A 20,258-nucleotide genomic window follows, 5' to 3' on the forward strand; every position below is an offset into this window, starting at 1 on the left:
ATCAGGATCCTGCTAGACAATGGCGAGACGGCGGCCCTCATCCTCCTGGACCTCTCCGCCGCCTTCGACACCGTCTGCCACTGCACACTACGCACGCGCCTCCACGACGCAGGGATCCGAGACAAGGCCTTGGACTGGACCACCTCCTTCCTCTCCGGCAGGACTCAGACAGTCCGCCTCCCCCCGTTCTGGTCCGAAGCCTCCGAGATCATCTGCGGCATCCCACACGGATGCTCCCTCAGCCCGACGCTGTTCAACGTCTACATGGCACTACTTGCACTCATCGCCCGGCAGCACGACCTCAACATAATCTCCTACGCCGACGACACTCGGCTGATCCTCTCCCTCACCAAGGACCCCCCCACCGCCAAATCCAAACTCCACCAGGGAATGAAGGCCGTCGGCGACTGGATGAAGGAAAGCCAACTTAAACTGAACTCAGACAAGAGGGAGATCCTTATCCTCGGGTCCAACCCCTCAGCATGGGATGACTCCTGGTGGCCCGCATCACTGGGGACACCCCCGGCTCCTACCAACCACGCACGCAACCTGGGAGTCATCCTCGACTCGAAACTCACCATGACCAAACAAGTCAACGCAGTCTCCTCTACCTGCTTCAACACCCTCCGTATGCTCCGCAAGATCTACAGACGGATCCTGACAGACACGAGGAAAACAGTCACCCAGGCCCTAGTCAGCAGCCGACTCGACTACGGAAATGCCCTCTAGGCCGGAGCCCCATCCAAGCTCATCAACAGACTGCAAAGAATCCAGAACGCCTCTGCACGCCTGATCATCGACGTCGCACGCCACGACCACATCACCCCCCACCCGGGGAACCTGCACTGGCTCCCCGTCGACAGAAGAATCTCCTTCAAGCTCCTGATCTACACACACAAGGCACTCCTCAAAACCGGGCCAGCCTATCTCAACAGTCGACTCTCCTTCTACGTACCCAACAGGAAACTCCGCTCCGCTGACCACGCCCTGGCCACAGTCCCGCGTATCCGTAGAACCACCTCCGGAGGCAGGTCCTACTCCCACCGCGCCACCAAGACCTGCAACACCCTCCCCCTCAACCTATGACAAACCGAGGACCTGCTGACTTTCAGGAGATGACTCAAGACCTGACTTTTCGACCAGTAGCAGCAGCACCCCCCCCCACCCCCCAAGGACCTTGAAACCCTTACGGGTAAGTAGTGCGCTTTACAAATTAACTGATTGATTGATTGATTGATTGAGAATTCAGGATTTAATTAGTTGACTTTTCACTATCCCTCCCTCTTTCACTAGGGTCTGTCATCAATCAATGTAGCCAGAAACTAACCCAAAAAACTGTCCTCTGGTGAAACATTTCACTCTGACCACAAAACGGTGTTTGGATAAAATATCAAGTAAAAAATTTTGGGAGACAGAAATATCGGGGGGAAATTGTGATTCAAAAATATTGTGATGCAAAAATATCGTTGTCAAGTATATCGTGTTTTTAGGTGGGTAATATTGTTTTTTAGAATATCATTGTTTTTATTATTTTTTTCAGTAATATTGTGGTAAAAATATCGTTTTAATTATTTTAATGTGTTTTAGTTAATATATTAATTTTATGTGTTACTATTGTTAGCATAATTGTTATTATTTTTTAAATATATTTGTAAAGTTTAAGCGATTTTGAATTTTGTATTACATTGTTACCAGTAATTTATTCTGTTGTACCCCCACTTTTTGCTGGTGTTTTACTTTTTTCGACCTTAGTCTGGCTGTGGCCCTGCTAATCAGGACCACAGCCTAGCTGCTTCCTCTCTAAAATGGTTTCCATGTACATTAGGTACATATCTAATTGGTTTCTGGAGTGCCTTATAAGCCCCTAGTATATGGTATACTATGTACCTAGGGCATAGGTACCTCAGAGGCCTACCAGGGGCTGCAGCATGTATTATGCCACCCCTGGGAAGCACTCCAAAATGACACCACAGGTCTGCTACTGCAGCCTGGGTAAGGGTGTGCTTGCACCCCTTACTGTGGTATAGGCTACCTATATCACTACCATATACAGACACATATAAACCTATAAGCCACTCCTATGGCAGGCCTTGACAATCCTGAAGGCAGAGTGCTTGGTTTCATGGGAGAGGGTGCCCAAGCATGAGCTGAGCCCCTCTGCAGCATTCGGAAATACTTCCTTATGGCTGTTCTGTGATACAGCCATACCATATACTCTTAAGTGCATTATAACCTCGCAGTAAATGCTAACTTTGGGATGGCTGCATCAAAACATGTCGTTTTTGGTGTCAAATGCTTTGGAATACTACCCCCGCCAGTCCTGGCGGCGGGGGTAGCATTCCACCCTTCTAGAGAGAGAGACATGTTCACACTGGCTAAACCCGGAAGGACTTTCCTGAGCCCTGGCATCACAAAATGGATGCCTCTGCCACAGACACGGGTCTGGACTCCTGCTGCTGACCGAAACTCCAGCAGGGGAGGCCTGGATAATAGGTTTCCTGTCGAGGGGAGGTGTCCCCACCTCCCCAGACAGGCTGATGTGTATTGGGGCTGGGTGGGAGTACTCTCTGGTGCTTGAAGTCCTGCACTGGGGGCACATTTGGTGTCCCTGTGCATACTCCAGTTCAAACCGGTAGCAGGGGCTACCTGTCCCTGCTCTGGCGCGAAACTGGACAAAGGAAATGGGTGTAACCACCCCTCTTTCCTGGCCCACCCATAGGTGGGGCCTTAGAGTTAGTCCATCCCCTAAACTTAGTATAAGTATAGGAATCCGGTCCCTAGGACTTAAGATTACCCTGGACGAAACTCTGCAAAGTACATCCTGGACCTTCGACGTTCTATCCTGACTAGAAGACTGAAGAGATCTCTCTTGGGGTCAAGGAGTGACTCCCCTGCTTGGCAGGCACCAAAGAAGCAACTGACCGGTCTGCAATTCTGAAGCTCCCGCCGGACGCCGAAGTCTCTGCATCTCCAGAGGTGGATTTCCAGACTTCCCCGAGGCTACCCTGAGTCCACAGCAAAGCTGAGGCCCGTGGCTATAGTGGGTGACGTGGAACCCTGACTCCTGGACACCGTGAACTTTTGCAGAAACACTACCTTCCTGGTCATCCTCGAAGTTGTGCTTTGGGCTCCAAGTAGCCCCAGACTTGAGCACCTCCTGCACAGAAGATTGTTGGCCTCCACTCCATGAGTGATCCGTGGCCCAGCTTCAAGTGCGATTGCTCGAGGCTCCTTCGCGATCACTAGCCCATTTGCTAGCAGGTCCCCACGAAGGCGACTCCTCTTCTGATTGGGTTTACCTGGTTGCTCCAGACGTGCCCTGATTTACCCTCGCTGGGTGAGTCCCTCAGACCTTGTTGGTCTGCACCGCAGTCTTTTCTCTGCATTCCTGTGACTTGCCGTTGCCAAGGCTTGTTGGGTCCATTCTGGTCGCCGACACCGCAGCACTTGACAGACTTCGTGGGACAGCTCGAATCCGGCTCGTGGACTTTGTCGACGCCTCCTGGTCCTCGTGGCTGAGGAGTCAAGACACCCATCAACTCACCTGAAGCACCCAACATCTGTGGGCATTGGTCCATCCTGCCCTAGGTCACTGGCAAGTGACCCAGACTCTGTCCCCTTCTGCTTTCAGGTTCCTTACATCCTAGATCCAGGCTTGGATCTCTCCGGACACTTCTCCTCTTCACTGCAGCAGCAGTTCTTTGCAGGCTTCCATTGAAATTGACGACGCGACCCGACACCAAAAGACACCTATGCACCCGGCTTCCCTGGGTGAGGTAACTCGAGTACTCCGGTGCTCTTGTTTGTGCTGGCCCTAGAATTTCTTAAGTCCAAAAAGGTTTGGTCGAGAGTCGAATAGAAGTGTCCTGAATCTTTAAAATTCCAACCGCGACATTGCCCATAGAAGATAAACCCGTGGTTGTGTTTCCACACTGCATACAGCTCCCGTGGGTCCCCTGTGTCACTACCTTGGGTGGTTCCTTGGGATCCCAGTGATTCTAGAGGCAATAGGCCTAGTGCCTATCTCAGTCGTGGTTCTTATACCACTTTTTTAGTATATGGTTTGGTGCGCCCCTAGGGCCCAAACGTGTATTTGTGCTTTTACTGATGCTTTATCACTTGTAACTTTAGTACTTCGAACTCCAGTCTTATAAAGAGACTAGAGGGGTGTGTTTAACCTTAAATACATATATTTTGAATATATACCTGGTGTGGTTGTCTTTTCATTTGATCATTCAAGAGATTATAGACTGGTAAAACAAGCTGATTTACATTCCTTCAAGACTTAGCCTGAAGGCTGCTCTCCAAAGCTACCACTAGGATAGCTTTCAATAAAGGTTGTCTTTAACCTATCACCATAAGGGGTTGTTTGGACTGATACAAGGTGCCCACTAGAACTAGTGGATAGCATATATCAGGCCACCTTCTCACAATGGGTATTGAGTGGGAAGTTAAATAAGTAATAACTACCAATTAATTATTTATTAGTTATTAATTATGTCCAATTCTCAGCCCCCTTAGGATATAATATTGCCACTCAATCATAAATTCCTAACATTTGCTGAACAGGACTTCATTTGCAACAAGTTGTGCTTCCCAATGGATACATTCAGCCACAAAAGTATTTTAGATGATTCTTGTACCATAAATTATGAGACGCCCAATTTGGATTTACCAATTTGAGCTCCTTCTCATTCACAGACCATCAAGGACACAACAAGAGTATGCAGCCCTTAGAGTCCAAGGGACACCTAATCAACAATGCCCACCCTCTAATGTCCTCTCTCTGTCCTCTACCTTCATTGAAGTAGGATTCAAACTGAGGTAGGTTGGATGTTTTATCCATAAGGTCAGGCACTCAAACTCTAGTTATGGTTGTCTGATGTTCTCCTGCAAAATACCATTGCAAAGGCATGTATCATGCAGGGGGAATCCAATACTCCTCAGTCCCAGCTACATAGATTGGCTCTAGTAATAAGAAAGTGTCACTTCAGTATCGTTTGCTCCCTTTTGTATTTTATTTGCTCCTGATACTTGCACAAATGCCACTATTGCCTCATGGAACGTAACGTTTGATTTTGTAACATGCTCACTTGTAATTTTTCTCCTTATGTATCATTATGTATCATTACTGCTCCTATTGTGAAGCGCTCTGACACCTTCGGTTAAAGTCCGCGCTATATAAAAACGCATTAAATAAATAAATAAATAAAATAAATAAACCAGTGAGAACGCTAGACTGCCTCAGTAGTATATTATCTTCTGGGGTCTAAGAGCCCGAGAGATATACGCCCTCTGTATTTCCCTTTCATCCCCATGATTTTGACTGTAATTAGGGATTGGGGGGGCTGCCCTTATTTTTCTCACAGTGACATGGTAGTCCAGGAAGATGCAGTTTCCACTGCTGAGAATCGATCCACGCTCATTTCCTCTGCCTGCCTTAATTCTCCCTTAATTCCATCTAAGGCTCTCTATGTACTCAAACTGACCTAACTGAAGTTAAAAAGAAAGGGCCTGATTATGATGACAGCGGTCTGGGGATCGCTGAGTTTTCAGCGGTCCAACCACCGCCTCCACGGCGGTACGACTGCCCGATTACTATCTGTGCGGTGAGACCGCCACAACATCGCCGCCGCCGCCATTTCAGCTACTGTGGCGCTGGTGGCAGAGCTGGCCCATGGGGTCGAGCCCGTGCAGCTCACCGCCAGCCAAATTACAAGTTGCCTTTCCGCTGACCTGTTCCTGGCAGGGAGACACCGCAAAGCGAGAGTCATCGGAACGGTAGGTAATGAGCCAAATTAATGTCTTGAGGGCGGATATGCCAATGTGTAATGTCACTGGTGATCATGTAATGCCCTCCAATGCCTCCAGGTCAGGAGCGCAATGTTTTACTTGCACAACAGAATGCAAGGAAACTGAGCACCCAACTGGCTGCTGGCACCGCAGCATGGCCAGCATCTGCTTCCAGCTCATTCGCAGAGCCAAAGTGTGTTGCTGCCATGTCTCCACTACCCACACACCGCCAGCTCAGTGGAAAACTCGTAATACGGCGGGCGGAAGACTGCTGTCTCAGCGATGTTCTTGGGACCGCTGCCAAGACAGTACGACGATGAGACAGCCAAATTTGTAATCGGCCCCATAGTTTCAAAACTAAGGTTTGTCCCGCAACCTCTCAACATTAATCATTGGACATCCGTTAGGTTTGTTAACTTCAAGAGGATGAGCTGGATTAAAGAGGTCCAATTTTGTGATTAATTCCTGAAAAAGGTTAAGGGGAAAGGTCTATAAATCTCCACATTTTGAGTTCCGTTTACAGCAGTGAGGGCATCCCAGGATCCTTGTGTTGTCTCATGATTGTCACATAGCTTTAAGTTGATCGACTCTCATTTTAAGCCTCATTCTTATTCTGAGGGACATTTGAGAGTTTTTTTTTTTTTTTAAAGGAAAGGTCCAACATAATTATTTCCTCTTTTATTCTGAAAAAAAACATTCTTTTTTAATATGGAATATTGAACATACAATGTTTCGTTTACTTCTTTTAAGGTTGAATATTTTACATTTGAAATGTGTAACTGGGGCATGGGAAAAACTCCCCATCATAGGAAGAGAGTGTGAATTGCGCAATAGCTGTAGCCAAGACTTAAGCCATGTACTTTTCATCTGCCCCATTTTGTCAGTTCTTTATCAACATAATCTAACTCCACTTTTTAGAAGTGCTAGTGCACACAAAGCAGAGAGCACTCAACAACTTTTTACCCCTGTCAATGAAATGCATTTTTTAAATGTTTTTGTGGATCTAGTAAGAGTTCATGCCCAACTAGGAGAGGAAGCCTGACAATTGTTTTCTTCTTCCATTTATTGCCTGTAAAAGCAATTAAATGAATTGCTTTCATTTTTTTTTACATGTTATTGCTAAACTATTTCTAAACTGTCTTAATCTGTGTATATCTTATGTGGATTTTGTAATACTTCCAAAACGTATGGCAACTTTGAAACTTCGAACAAATTTACCTTCGCTTCACTGGAATCCTAAAGTTCTCTCCTTCTTGATTTCTCCTTCTTCAACAGCTGGCTGTATGCAGAGTGGCGAGGGTTTATCTGGCAGGACAATATACTTTTGCAAGACTGGCTACTTTTGGCGACCTATGCTACCAGGGAAAAAAGCAAACAAACATTCTGCTTAGCATAGGCAGGTAGTTTAGGTTGTCAACCTCATTCCTTGACATATGAGTTGTCTCAGAACGAACTGCCATAGTGTTCAAGAAAACAAGCCATCACTTTGGCTGCGCACGCCCCATTGGTGTCTGAGGCCAGGCACATGGCGCGTGGCATATCGGACCATTCGCCAGTGTGGGTCAGGCTGGATGTCGGCCGCGAGGGAGGGGGAAGGGTGGCTCCTATTAACCCCTGGTACTTTCGAGATTCCAAGATGCGCAGCGCACTGGTGAAGACGGTTGATAATTTTTTCAAGGACAATCAGGGGTCCGTGGACTCGGCAGTGTCGTTGTGGGAAGCATTTAAGACCGTGCTGCGAGGGGAGGCCCTCTCACTTGTGGTGGCGGCCAAGCGGCGGAGAGATGGCGAGGTTATGCAGGTGGAGGAGGAGATCGTGGCTTTGGAGGGAGCGTTAGAGGAGGAGGTAACAGCGGCCTCACTGCATGAGCTGAGCTTGAAGCAAGCCGAGTATAAGGACCTTGTTACGAATGCCGCTAAGACCCTCAGTAGGGAACAGCAGGGCCGTCTGTATGATGTTGGTGACAAGGCCGGGAAGCTCCTAGCTTGGCTGGATAAAAAAGAACGGGTTAATAGAGTAGTGCCGGAGCTGACGGGAGAGGGGGGAGAGGTGATTGTGGAACCTGAGGGGATTGTACAGTGCTTCTCGGACTATTTCCGTAAGGTTTATGCCTCAGTGTCGGATAGGCCGCCCGAGGACTCGGGTGACCTCCTGCGGGATATCGCTCTGCCCTGTCTTTCTGATGTAGATAGAGATGATCTTGATGGAGACATAACGATCGATGAGGTGGCGGGAGCTATTCGCGCGCTGAACTCGGGCAAGGCCTCGGGCCCGAATGGCTTGCCGATTGACCTGTATAAGCTGTTCCCGGATAGGGTAGCCCCTCACCTGCGCGCCATGTTCGTGGAGGCGTGGGGGAGTGGGACCCTCCCGTTGGACCAGAGGCTGGCGACAATTGTTGTGATACACAAAGATGGTAAACCCCGAGACAAGTGTGCCTCATATAGGCCCATATCACTCCTCAACGCCGAGCCGAAGATTCTGGCTAAAATCCTGGCGGGCCGATTGGTCAGGGTACTTGGAGACTTGATTCACCCGGATCAATCCGGTTTTATTCCGCATCGCAACACCGCGTTAAACCTTCGGCGCCTTCATGGGGTGATCGCCAGGGCTGGCACGCTGCGAGAACCGGCTATTGTGGCGTCTCTTGATGCCACGATGGCCTTTGATACGGTGGAATGGGCGTATTTGTGGGCTGTGCTAGCCAAGTTCGGCTTTGGCCCTGGTTTTGTGAGCTGGGTGAGGTTGCTGTATGAGGGACCCTTAGCGAGTGTGGTGGTAAATGGCCGAGCATCGACTCCGTTCCGGCTTGGGAGGGGGACTCGGCAGGGCTGCCCCCTGTCGCCTCTGCTGTTCGCCCTTGCCCTTGAACCGCTGGCGGCGTGGATACGCTGGCACCCGGATATACGTGGCCTTAGATGGTCGCCCGAACACGAAGACCGCATTTCGCTATATGCTGATGACATCCTGTTGTATCTTGCCTCGCCCAAGAACTCACTTATAGTGGTCTGTGACGTTCTTACATCTTTCGGTAGGAATTCGGGTCTCGTCATCAACTGGAGTAAATCGTATCTATACGTCCTGAGTGGTGAGGTTCCACCGGTCCCGCGAACTTGTTCGATCCAGATTGCTCAGCAGGGTTTCGTGTATCTGGGGATCTTTATCTCCATGGATCCCGCTTTGCGGTATGAGAGAAACCTGCTCCCCCCCCTGGCTCGCCTGCGGCGGGATGTTGAGGGCTGGCGGAGGCTGCCGCTCTCCCTCGTCGGGCGCGCTGCCTTGTTCAAAATGATGTCCCTTCCTCGGTTCCTCTACGCATTGCAGAATACTCTAGATTGGGTGCCGGCCAAGTACTTTCGGGAGGTCGAAAGCCTCCAACGAACGTTGTTGTGGGATGGGCGGCCGCGGATAGCGATTGCTAAATTGACGCTTCCATGGTATGACGGGGGTATCACGCTTCCAGACATCCGACGCTATTACTGGGCCACCCAGTTGTCCGCGATTAACCATGGTTTCTATGGCCCGGCCCTCAGCCCTGGTTATGCCATGGACAGATGGTTGCTGCACGGTGGGAACTATCATAGGGCGTTGTACTCGCGGTCCCTCGACTCGTCCCTCACGGGGCCCACTGGGGTGGCGGTGCGTGTATGGAAGATGGCGACTGACTCTCTGGGCTGGAAGGATAGGCTCACCCTAGCTACCCCGTTGTTTGAATCTGAAAGGTTGGGTAGGCTTTGGCATACGAAAGGGTTTGATAAATGGGACTTGATCGGCATCTCCAGGGTTGGAGATGTGCTGATTAAGGGGAGGGTGAAGTCCTTTGAAGAGTTGCAGAAGGAGTATGAGTTGGGGGCATCTGAGTTTTTCCGCTATGTTCAGGTGCGTCATGCCCTGCGGTCAGTCCTCGTGGAGGGTGAGAAGGTGCCTGAGTCCTCTCCTTTGGAGGACCGGATCCTTGATGGCCATATGCCAGAGAGCACGATCTCGCTCATCTACAAGAAACTGATAAATGTTCGGGCTGATCTGCTTCTGGGGCTGCGGGACCAGTGGACTAGGGACGGACTCGAGTTGGATGATGAGGACTGGCAGTCTGCTGTTTCCTCTCCTAAGGAGGTTGCGATCCCGTCGCGTCTGAGGCTGGTGCAGCTCAAGATACTGCATCGAGTGTATGTGACGGGGCCACGGCTGGTTCATATGGGATTCTCTGAGGAAGGCCTATGTAGGAGGGGATGTGGTATGGTGGGTACTTTCCTACATATCATCTGGGAATGTGGTGTCATCACGGAATTTTGGAGGCGAGTCCATGCGGTGATGGGGGAGGTGACGGGCATTGCTATGCAGCCGGAAGCGTGGTGTTGCCTCCTGAATGTCTGGGGCCCACTGATCACGATGAGGCACAGACCCAGTGGGTGACTCTGGGTAACATGGTCGCTAAGAGGGACATCGCGCGCTTGTGGGGTTCCGTGGGGCCCCCCACGTTAACAGCGTGGAAAGAAAATATGGACTGGAGTATGCTCAGGGAGAAGACAGTATATTGCGCTAGAGGCCGCCCTCGGAAGTGGCATGCCATCTGGGGGCGGTGGAATCAATACAGGGGGGGAATATGTCTTGCCCCTGATCTGGATCCCCCCGAGGAACTGCTTTCTTCTTGACCTTCTTTCCAGCTCAGTATGCAGATGTGATGGTTAAATTGACTTCTTGGGCCTCTGCTTTTCCCCCTTTTTTCCTCTTATCATAGTACTGTGACTGTTAGACGATTGGGGTCCGGCTCCCCCTGAGGGGCTATCACCGTGGGCATTCAGTGTTGTTGCCTTGCAGGGGTTTGTGGTGTGTTTGTAATTATTTAAAAATGGAACCTTTTCACTGCTCCTTTAATGCACTGTGGACGCTTCTTTGTCCTCTCCTATCGAAGCTGCCGAACCTCCGGGTTGTCGGCTGAATAGCTGTGTCCAGATTCTTGCAGAAATAAAGGTTTTTAAAAAAAAAAAAGAAAACAAGCCATAAGAGGAATTTCTGCTGCTTGGATTAATTGTTATTATAGGGAATTTTGAGGTGGCTACAGGGGCCTCTCAAATAAATGAATACAACTTTCTCCCTATTACCCGAAATATGTTCACCTCCTAATACTTTCTACTGGTCTCTTTTTCTCTTCTGTCCTCCACCTTGGGTTAGGGTGCATAGCTCAACATGCACCATATATACTCCCTAAGGGCAGTGTAATTGCTGTTGGTGAACACGTTTTCTTTGAAGTTGATCCGCAGATAAATCAACGTGTTTCATTGATGTGGTCTGTCTACTACTTTTAGTCATCATTTTGAATTAGGTTAAATAAATATTTGCCCTCTCCATTTAAGATGTCTGTTGGTGTGGTTTAAAAAAATATGAAAGACAGGAAGAATACCATCTTCCAGGTTGTGGATACACCCCCTTTGATAAAAACATTGACGAGGGACAACAGCGGGGCTAGGAATATTGAACACTAACAAAAAGTAATGGAGTCATTCAAACTGCATTAGATGCTTTAAGAACAGCAGGACTTGGAGTACTGAACATTACCATAAAGTTAGTTAGTCATCTAAACATATTTCAAAAGAAAGTACTTTTTTAATATCTTACTTGTTATTGATAAATCCCTCTCTTCTGTTCCCTGACATTCATGAACACAGGGTGGTAGAATGTCACTGATAAATGACACAAGAAAGCCTGCATCTCGCAGTTGTGGCATATTATCTTCTACTACAGCTCAGATGTCAGCTGAACCTTTCTGCTAATAATACAATGTTGTTCTCTAAAGACCACATTACAAATATCCTCTCCCAGCTCACAACAAATGATTGTGCAAAAAAAGCACAAGCACAAGCACTGGTGTGAGGCGGAAATGTTACTGCTGAAGTGATGCAGACACCTAAAGCCCTTCGACATATTAATACCAAAGAGGTTTATTACGAATACAATGGTCTAAAGAACGCCGTACTGTGGTTGCGGCTTGACTGCCGTAACCTAGGCGGTCTGACCGCCTAATTACAAGTCTGGCGGTTGGACTGCCACCAGTTTGCTGCAATACAGCCGGCACCACCAGGACCCTGAATCCAGCTGTGCCGATTGTGTTCAGAGAGGGGAGGAATGGAGGTGGTGCCAGGAGGTAGCCCCAAACAGGGGTCCCTGGGCATTGTTGCCCATTCTGGTATGTGACATTTTCACAGATACAAATGAAAAATATTTAAAATCATAACAAAAATAACTAGTACATCCCTCCATCATCCATAAAACACACTAACATTAAAACAAATCTCTTTATCATAAAACTATTATTCACAAAACAAATGCCCTCATTACGATGGCGGGCAGACCGCCACCGACAGGCCGTTGGTGGCGGTCAGTCCATCCTCTATGGCATCGGTCTGACTGCTGCATTACAATGTAGCCAGTCGTACCGCAGAGGTTGAGGTAGAATCACCGCCTCCGACAGGATCAATGACCCCATAGGGACGGCGGCCAGATTCCTAATCCCTACAATGGGGTGGTGTGTGCAAATGCACCACTGTAAGGATTAGGATATGCCTTTTCGACTGCCTGCTCATGGCGGTCCCACCGCCACAGATAGGCAGACAGAAAGGTACTTTAGGGGCTCCAAGCAGGGCCCCCTGGGCTACTGCATAGTGGCCTGGGGATCACAAGTAATACACCCTACACATCCATGCAGCATGTGCCGGGCACCACATGGTGGCTGGCACATAGTGCATGGATGTGCACAAAATGCTTTTTTCTAGTGCGGCTTGGGCTGTGGCCCTTTTCTTGGGCTGCAGCTCAAGCCACACTAGAAAGATGCATTCTACGACCGCCTGCACGGCAGTCGTATCCTAATTCGGCGGGCAGAACCACCGACTCATTGTCGGACGGTTTCTGTCCAAAACGATGGCCATTGTAATGAGGCCCAATGTGTTTACATTTAAAATTGAACAAATATAAAGAATACATAAAAAAGAAATAACAAATTCAAACCCACCAAATATCACACACTCCTTATGCAGAAAATAGTAATTCTAAATTTATAAAAAATATAATTAATTACTTATAATTTAATAATTAACATAATTAATACATTACTCAATTAATATCAATTACTAAATATTTTATTAAAAAAATTATCTACCAAATCCACCAATCGAGCTTACGAACCAAACTTAAAATTTAGTACATAAATAAAACATTGAAAAAATAATTAAACAAGTATTGAAATTCATTAAATGATCAACGGTTCTAAGGGAATTGTTCACTTGGCAGACGCACTTGCACTTTGCTCTTAAAATCTTTTTAAACTTAAAAACTGTCATTAATACTGTGTTGGGGGAGCTGTGTTTAATGGTCCGAGGGGGGAAGTTGTGCTTTACATTGCGCGCACACTCACGAATAGCCTCTCCTGGGTCAGTGGTCTAGTTGCTGAACCCCGACTCTCTCTTCCGGCTTCATAAACGCCAGATGACGCGACCGCGCAGTGGTTCTGAGGGAATTGTTCACTTGGCGGGCGCCAAGCCACTGCGCCACACACACTTGCACTTTGCTTTTAAAATGTTTTTAAACTTAAAAACTGTCATTAATACTGTGTTGGGGGAGCTGTGTTTAATGCTCTGAGAGGGGAAGTTGTGCTTTACATTGCGCGCACACTCACGAGTAGCCTCTCTGCCGGTCAGCAGTCTAGTTGCTGAACCCCAGCTCTCTCTTCCGGCTTCATAGACGCTGGATGACGCAACCGCGCAGAGGACGCGCGCAGCAGACGCACCACTGTCACGCCAAAGGCAAGCCCGTTTGCGCCCATCCGTGTCCGGTCTCCCTGCATTATCTCCCCAAAATATTTAGCATTACACTGCTGAGCAGCTGAGGCAGCTAAATGGAACTTTAGGAGGGAACTGTCCCTATTCCATATCCCTCGGTGAGTCTGCCTTAGGCTGCTCCCACTGTTCGTTCAAGCTCTTGCCCTCTCTAAACCCAGAAAGTATACAATATGCTGCTACTAAACTGCAGGTCTCTGCCCACGCACACAGTGGCGATCTCTCTTCTTCTAAAAGATTGTGACCCCGAAGTGTTGTTTCTCACAGAAACATGGCTTAATATATCATCAGAGCTGGATATTGTGCAAGTTCTTCCCCCAGGATATCTGATTCAGAGACTGGACAGATCGACAGGCAAGGGTGGCGGTATTGCCATCATTTATAAACAGAACCTTACTTGTCGCTTGTTTGATAGTTTGGTAGAAGACTGTGAGAATCTCCATTTTTCTATTGGGTTCACCCCAACTCTTTGCGTCTCAGGTATTCTTATTTACCACCCAACCGGACCTAATGGCCAATTCTGTAACTCTCTACTGGAAGTAGCTGAAAATCTTGCCAGTACTGCGGCGACTCTTACCTTGCTAGGAGATTTTAATTTGCATTTTGACGACCCTACCTCCCTAGCCGCAACAGAATTGTCTCAGGATCTTGCTTCATATCAGCTATCTCAGAAGGTCTTGTCCACGACTCATGTTAAAGGACACCTCCTTGACCCTATATTTTCCAACTTGGAGGATATATCTGGGAAAGAGCCCATTCCATTACCCTGGTCGGACCACTCCTTGATCCCATTCTCAAGGAACCCTATAGATACGACTCTCCCTCGACCAACGCGAGTTATGTCCCGTGTTTGGACTAAACTCCCTGTAGACAAGTGGGTCTGGGAATTGGAAAGGTCAAAACCAACCCCGAACATCAATCCGGCTGTTGTCAACGACAGTTTCAACAACTGGATAGAGGGTACCCTAGATCGGGTCCTTCCGAAGAAGCTGGTTCAGATGAAAAGAGGGCCTAATAAGGCGGTCTGGTACTCCCCCAAACTTCGGGAGTTAAAACAAAACTGTAAAAAACTTGAAAGGTCATGGAGGAACGATTTTTCTTTCAGCAAGAAACTGGATTATAGGGAGACAGTTAGAAACTATATGGCAGTAATTAAACTGGCTTAGGCCTCATTTTATGAGGAGAGGATTTCCCTGGCTTTCAACTCCCCATGGGAAACTTTTCGCATTGCAAAAAAACTACTTAAAGCCCCCCTCCCTCCAGATACTCTGGACGTGTCAGGCCGGCGATGCAATGAACATGCAGATTATTATTACCATAAAATCCGATCCATATCCTCCTTCTTCCCCCCATTGATAATCTCCTTAACCATCATCTGGAGGATATTGGTCTGCCGGATCAGGGACACTCATTAGAGGTTTTCTCCCCTATTAACCAGGTATCCTTCCCGGCTTTTTTAACACTGGTCAAGAGCGGATCGCCATGTGATCCGGCGCATCCCAATATTTTGAAGCAGGTGGCCAATATAGTTGCCCCAACTATGATTGACATGATTAACGCCTTGCTCTCCAGTAATAGTCCCTCACCAGTGGAAAAAGGCTATGGTAAAATCTCTCCTGAAGAAATCTAATCTGGACCCGGACTGCCTGAGCAACTACCGTCCTATCTCACTTCTTCCAGGGATTAGCAAGATTCCAGGTAACTCTATACTTACCTGGAATCGCATAAACTCCTTCACCCCTCTCAAACTGGCTTTTGACCGTGCCAAGGTACGGAGACTGTTGTACTATCAGTAGTCGAGGAATCCAGAAAGATACTTGATGCAGGAGGATCCTCTGCTGTGATCCTCCTAGATTTGAGCGCATCATTCGTCACGGTTAACCATCAAATCGTGGGTCACTGACTTAGAGCTTTGGGGGTAACTGGTACTGCACTGTTGTGGCTGCAGTCCTTTTTGGAAGGAAGATCTTTCCAAGTGTTTGAGGGTGAGGCTTCTTCAAAAATTCTGCCTCTTCGTTGTGGAGTTCCTCAGGGATGGTCCCTGAGCCCCACTCTTTTTAATGCCTACATGGCTCCGCTGGCAGATATTGTGCTTCCCTTTGGAGTTCACATAGTCACCTGTGCTGATGACACTCAGCTAGTTGTGGCTCTGAATCATCCCAACCAGGTGTCCATGGGCCTTCGCCCTTGCCTCGAAGAAGTCGGATGAATTTGTTGCATCTGAAAATTAATGGCGACAAAACTGAGCTCATGGTTCTTGGAGATCTCATTCATTTTAAAGCAAGTACTATGTGGCCAGTCTGCATGGGCCAGCCCCCTGCCCCAAATACTGAGATAAAGAGTCTGGGAGTCTGGCTGGACCAGGACCTCTGTTTTAAAGTTCAGGCCAGGAAGGTTGCAGCCTCTTGTTACGGCATCCTTAGGATGCTCCGTAAAGTGCTCCCTCTTTTCCCCTGCCGGGCTAGAAAACTGATGATTCAGGCACTTATCTTGTTGTGGATTGATCAAGGAAACGCCTTATATTTAGGTGCACCTAGCTCAGTAATAGCAAAACTTCAGACAGTGCAGAACTGTGCAGCAAGAATGCTCATGGGGATCCCATCTCGTCACTCGGCAAGACCCGCCATGGGGTCCCGGCATTGGCTTCCTGTTCAGGAGAGAATCCGCTTCAAGGGCCTGTGCATTGCTCACAGGTCGCTTGGAGGGAATGGCCCTCCAATTAATCTTTCCTTGGTCCAGCCCTATCGGGCCAATAGGCAACTGCGCTCAGACGATCTTTCTCTAGTGGTTGTTCCCAAGATCAAAAAGGCCAGAAGTGGCGGGCGGCTTTTCTCTTATAATGCCGCCAGACTGTGGAACTCGCTCCCTCTGCCCTTGCGGAAGGAACCCAATCACCTGGCCTTCCACAAACAGCTAGGGTTGTGACTTTTCCCCTAGGTGTTCTCTTCTACCTCTATGAACTGCCTCAGCGCTGGGATGCTTTCGCGTAGCTACACGCTTTAGAAGTGCTATTTCATTCATTCATTCAACATGTTAAACAATTAACAATAATTAGTATATTCCTAATAAAAAAATAAAATGAACCACTAATCCTCCACTAAACTCCAAAAGCCAAATGTAGGATTTAATACACAAATACCAAATCTAATAAATCAATTAGGCAAATAAATAACAGCTAAAACATATAAATATTCGACAAATGTATACATTATCATATGTTAACATACATTTCTTTTTAAACTCTACGCATAGAACACCCCAATAAATTCAACAACCCAAAATAAAAATGTAATGCATAATTTAAAACATTATTAAACATTTAAAAAATATGTTACAATAAAATATACATGGTTAACAAACAAATTAACATGAATCAATATATTAAATAACACGCACGACCCACCTAATACCCTAATGAATCCAACAACCCCAAATAAAAATAACAATATTTTTTTTTTTTAAATATCACTAATTTTATAATTACATATATAATACAATAAACATGTAACAATACAATACAGAACCATAATAGAAAACAATATTTTAGTAAACAATATTTTACATTTCTATATAATAGTAAAATACTTTAAAAAACTATGGGCCTAATTACGATTATGGCGGTCCACTGTGGTGGTGCGACCACAAACGGCCCTGGCTGTATCACGAGTGCGGCGGTGGTAAAGTCACAGGACCACTGCAACCGATGGGGATCCGTGATCCTGAGGGGGTGGCACAGTGGTCAGAGGAAGTAATATGCTGGCAGTGCCGCTGCGGCACCACTGAGCATGTTACGTGTTTCCTCACCGCCCTCTTTCTCATGGTGGTGAGCTCACCATAGAAAGGGTGGCGCCTCTGTGCATGCAGGGGGGGGGGTACATGGTGTGCCCCCCCTGTATTTCTGCACCCCCTGTTCCTGTATAGGAAGAAATGCATGACATGGTGCATTTCTTCCTGTGCAGTAAAGTGCTGCTGCGCTCCAGTGGCGGTGCCTTTCTAAGGCTCTCCTTTGAGCCTTAGAAAGGCTCCACTGTATGACCTCCGCAGCACAGACCGCCCGCCAGGATTAAACTCGTAATCCAGCAGGCGGTATGACTGCGAGGTTGGCAGTCTTCCTGTGGGGCGCTGGTGTGGCGACCCACAGGAAGACTACCAAACTCGTAATCAGGCCCAAAAATCTTTACCATAAAATTTTTATAGGCCCAATATTTTATACTCACACTATATTGACAATTATATTATGGTCAGACCATATTTTTGAGTCAGTATTTTAGTATAACACCTCCTCTTCGCATATACGGTGGCCATGAAAGGCATCTGCAGATATATATTCTGATGCTGCCTGGGTGTGGGTGGAGTGTGCTTAACTGCTTATGAACAGTTCAGCCATTGAAAGACAGTTGTGAGCCTTAGGGCTCATTGTTAGACAGACAAATTCATTCCCCGCAGAAGTTAAGATAATGATGCAGTAAAGGTTGGTATGGACTAGTCACAGTGTCTATTTCTCCTCCCCAATGATTATTGCATATGACTTGAAGCAGTAAAGAAACATGTACATTATTTGATCTAAATTGAGCTGCTGGGCATACATCTATTTTACAGCCACTCTTTCCTCCAACTGTTCCTCTGCTTTCAAAGGCAAAACATTATAATCCCAACAACCAGTCTTTCATTAAAGAACCTGTACAAGAGCAACCATATGTAGCTAGGACATAACAAAGAGGAAAGTGGCCTTCCCAGCATCAGCACAGTGCCAGGTGCCCTACGGCTGAGCTTAAAAAAAAGCTCACAGAAGCACATACTAGCAGTGTGTGAGCTACAGATATTGCTAGATTGCAGGAAGAACTGCTATGCTTCTATCTTGAAATGATGGACCTTAAACTGTGATTGAAAGATTTGAATGTGACTAATTGTACAATGTTACTTTCTCTTGTTCTTTGTTTCCGCATTGGATGCATTCTCTCTTTTCCTCTAATCGTATAGAGTGCCCTAGCACCATAGTTTTGGGTCTAGGCCGTACTTTATATAAACAAATAAAATTGAAAGCTATTGTACTATTCTAACTTCAGTCTTAGAATATTTTGATGAACATTTCACATTTCCCAAACATTCTAAATTGTTGCTGAAATGTTCTAAATTACTGTCTCAGGGCAATCTTGCCAGCTCGAGACCTGAAGGCGCTGTTGAAGGGAAAAAACAACAAGGACACTAGAGTACTACAGACGTGAAATAACATTTATCTGAATCTCTAAAATCCTGGCACTTGTTAAGGGTAGGTGCGTGATGTGGGTAATTCAGCACAGACAGGACAATGGGGAAGACTGGAAAGATTTAACACACAACAGTAAAATGTAGCCTGTACACATGATCAGTGAGACAAACACAAAAGGCGATGGGATGATGCTTGCAATTCGTCTAACCACTGGCAATATCTCGGAGTAGTATTGCAACCCATCCTTCTTTACCCACCATGCCGCCTCTGATTAGACCTAACCATATGCAAATCAGATGTTGGCTTGCTCCAATGGACACAGTCCAGCCCAAGCTGCGAAGCCAGGTCCTCTCTGAACTGGAACACAAGCTACCCAAGACCAGTTTCACCATGAGTGGGGCTCTCCAGTTGGGTGTACCTTGGTTTTAGTGGCACAGTGAGTAAGGGAACAACATCAGGGCTTACCCTTAGCCACTTAAGGTGATACATCAAACACACAAAAGGTGATAGGAGGATACAAGCAATAAGTCTAACCAGTGGCAATCACTCAGGTTAGCATTCCAACCCATCACTCTTTTGTAGGCAGTGTCACCTCAGATTAGGCCCAGCAATATGCAAATTAGGCCTGGCCATGCTCCAATGGGAACAGTCCAGTTCGAACTGACAAGCCAGGCCCTCTCTGAAGTAACCCAAGACTGTTTTATTTCGGGTGTAGCTTGGTTCCAGTGGCACAATGAGAAAGGCACCCAGGTTTGGGCATGCCAGTTTGGGTGGTACATCAAACACGCAAAAGGTGTTGGGAGGATACTTACGCTAAGTCTAACCATTGGCAATCGCTCTGGATAGCATTCAAACTCATCATTCTTCTGCCCACCATGCTACCTCAGTTTAAACCAAGCCATATGCAACTCTGTCTTGAACCTGCTCCAATGGGAACAGTCAAGCCCGAACTGTCATGCCAGGTCCTCTCCAAACTGGAATACAAGCAACCTAAAAGCTGTTTTGCCCTGATTAGGGCTTTTCGGTTGAGTGAAGCTTGGTTCCAGTGGCACAGAGAGCAATGGACCCATGTCTGGACATACCTTCAATACTTAGGGGGCGATTATGTTGTCGGTCGGAAAGCATTCCGACCGAATCGGTCTCGGAATGGTTTCTGACCAAATCGGATCCGGAGAGTCTGACTGACCGATTACGTTCCTTCCGAATACTGTTCGGTCGGACTGCCATTGACTGCGATGGGAGCCTGCGGTCCCACTAACTACACAGGCTCCTATTGAAGAAAGAGATGGGTGGGGAAAATTGTGCACCCTGTGGTGGGCACCCCATGGTGCCTGCCACACTGTGCATGGTTGCAAAGAGCGGTTCCATGGGTACCCCCACGGGCCCCATTCAGAAGCTCCGAGTGAAGGGGGGCCTGTTACGGGCC

The sequence above is a fragment of the Triturus cristatus genome, chromosome 6 (genome assembly GCF_964204655.1).
Source record: "Triturus cristatus chromosome 6, aTriCri1.1, whole genome shotgun sequence".
NCBI lineage: Eukaryota > Metazoa > Chordata > Amphibia > Caudata > Salamandridae > Triturus > Triturus cristatus.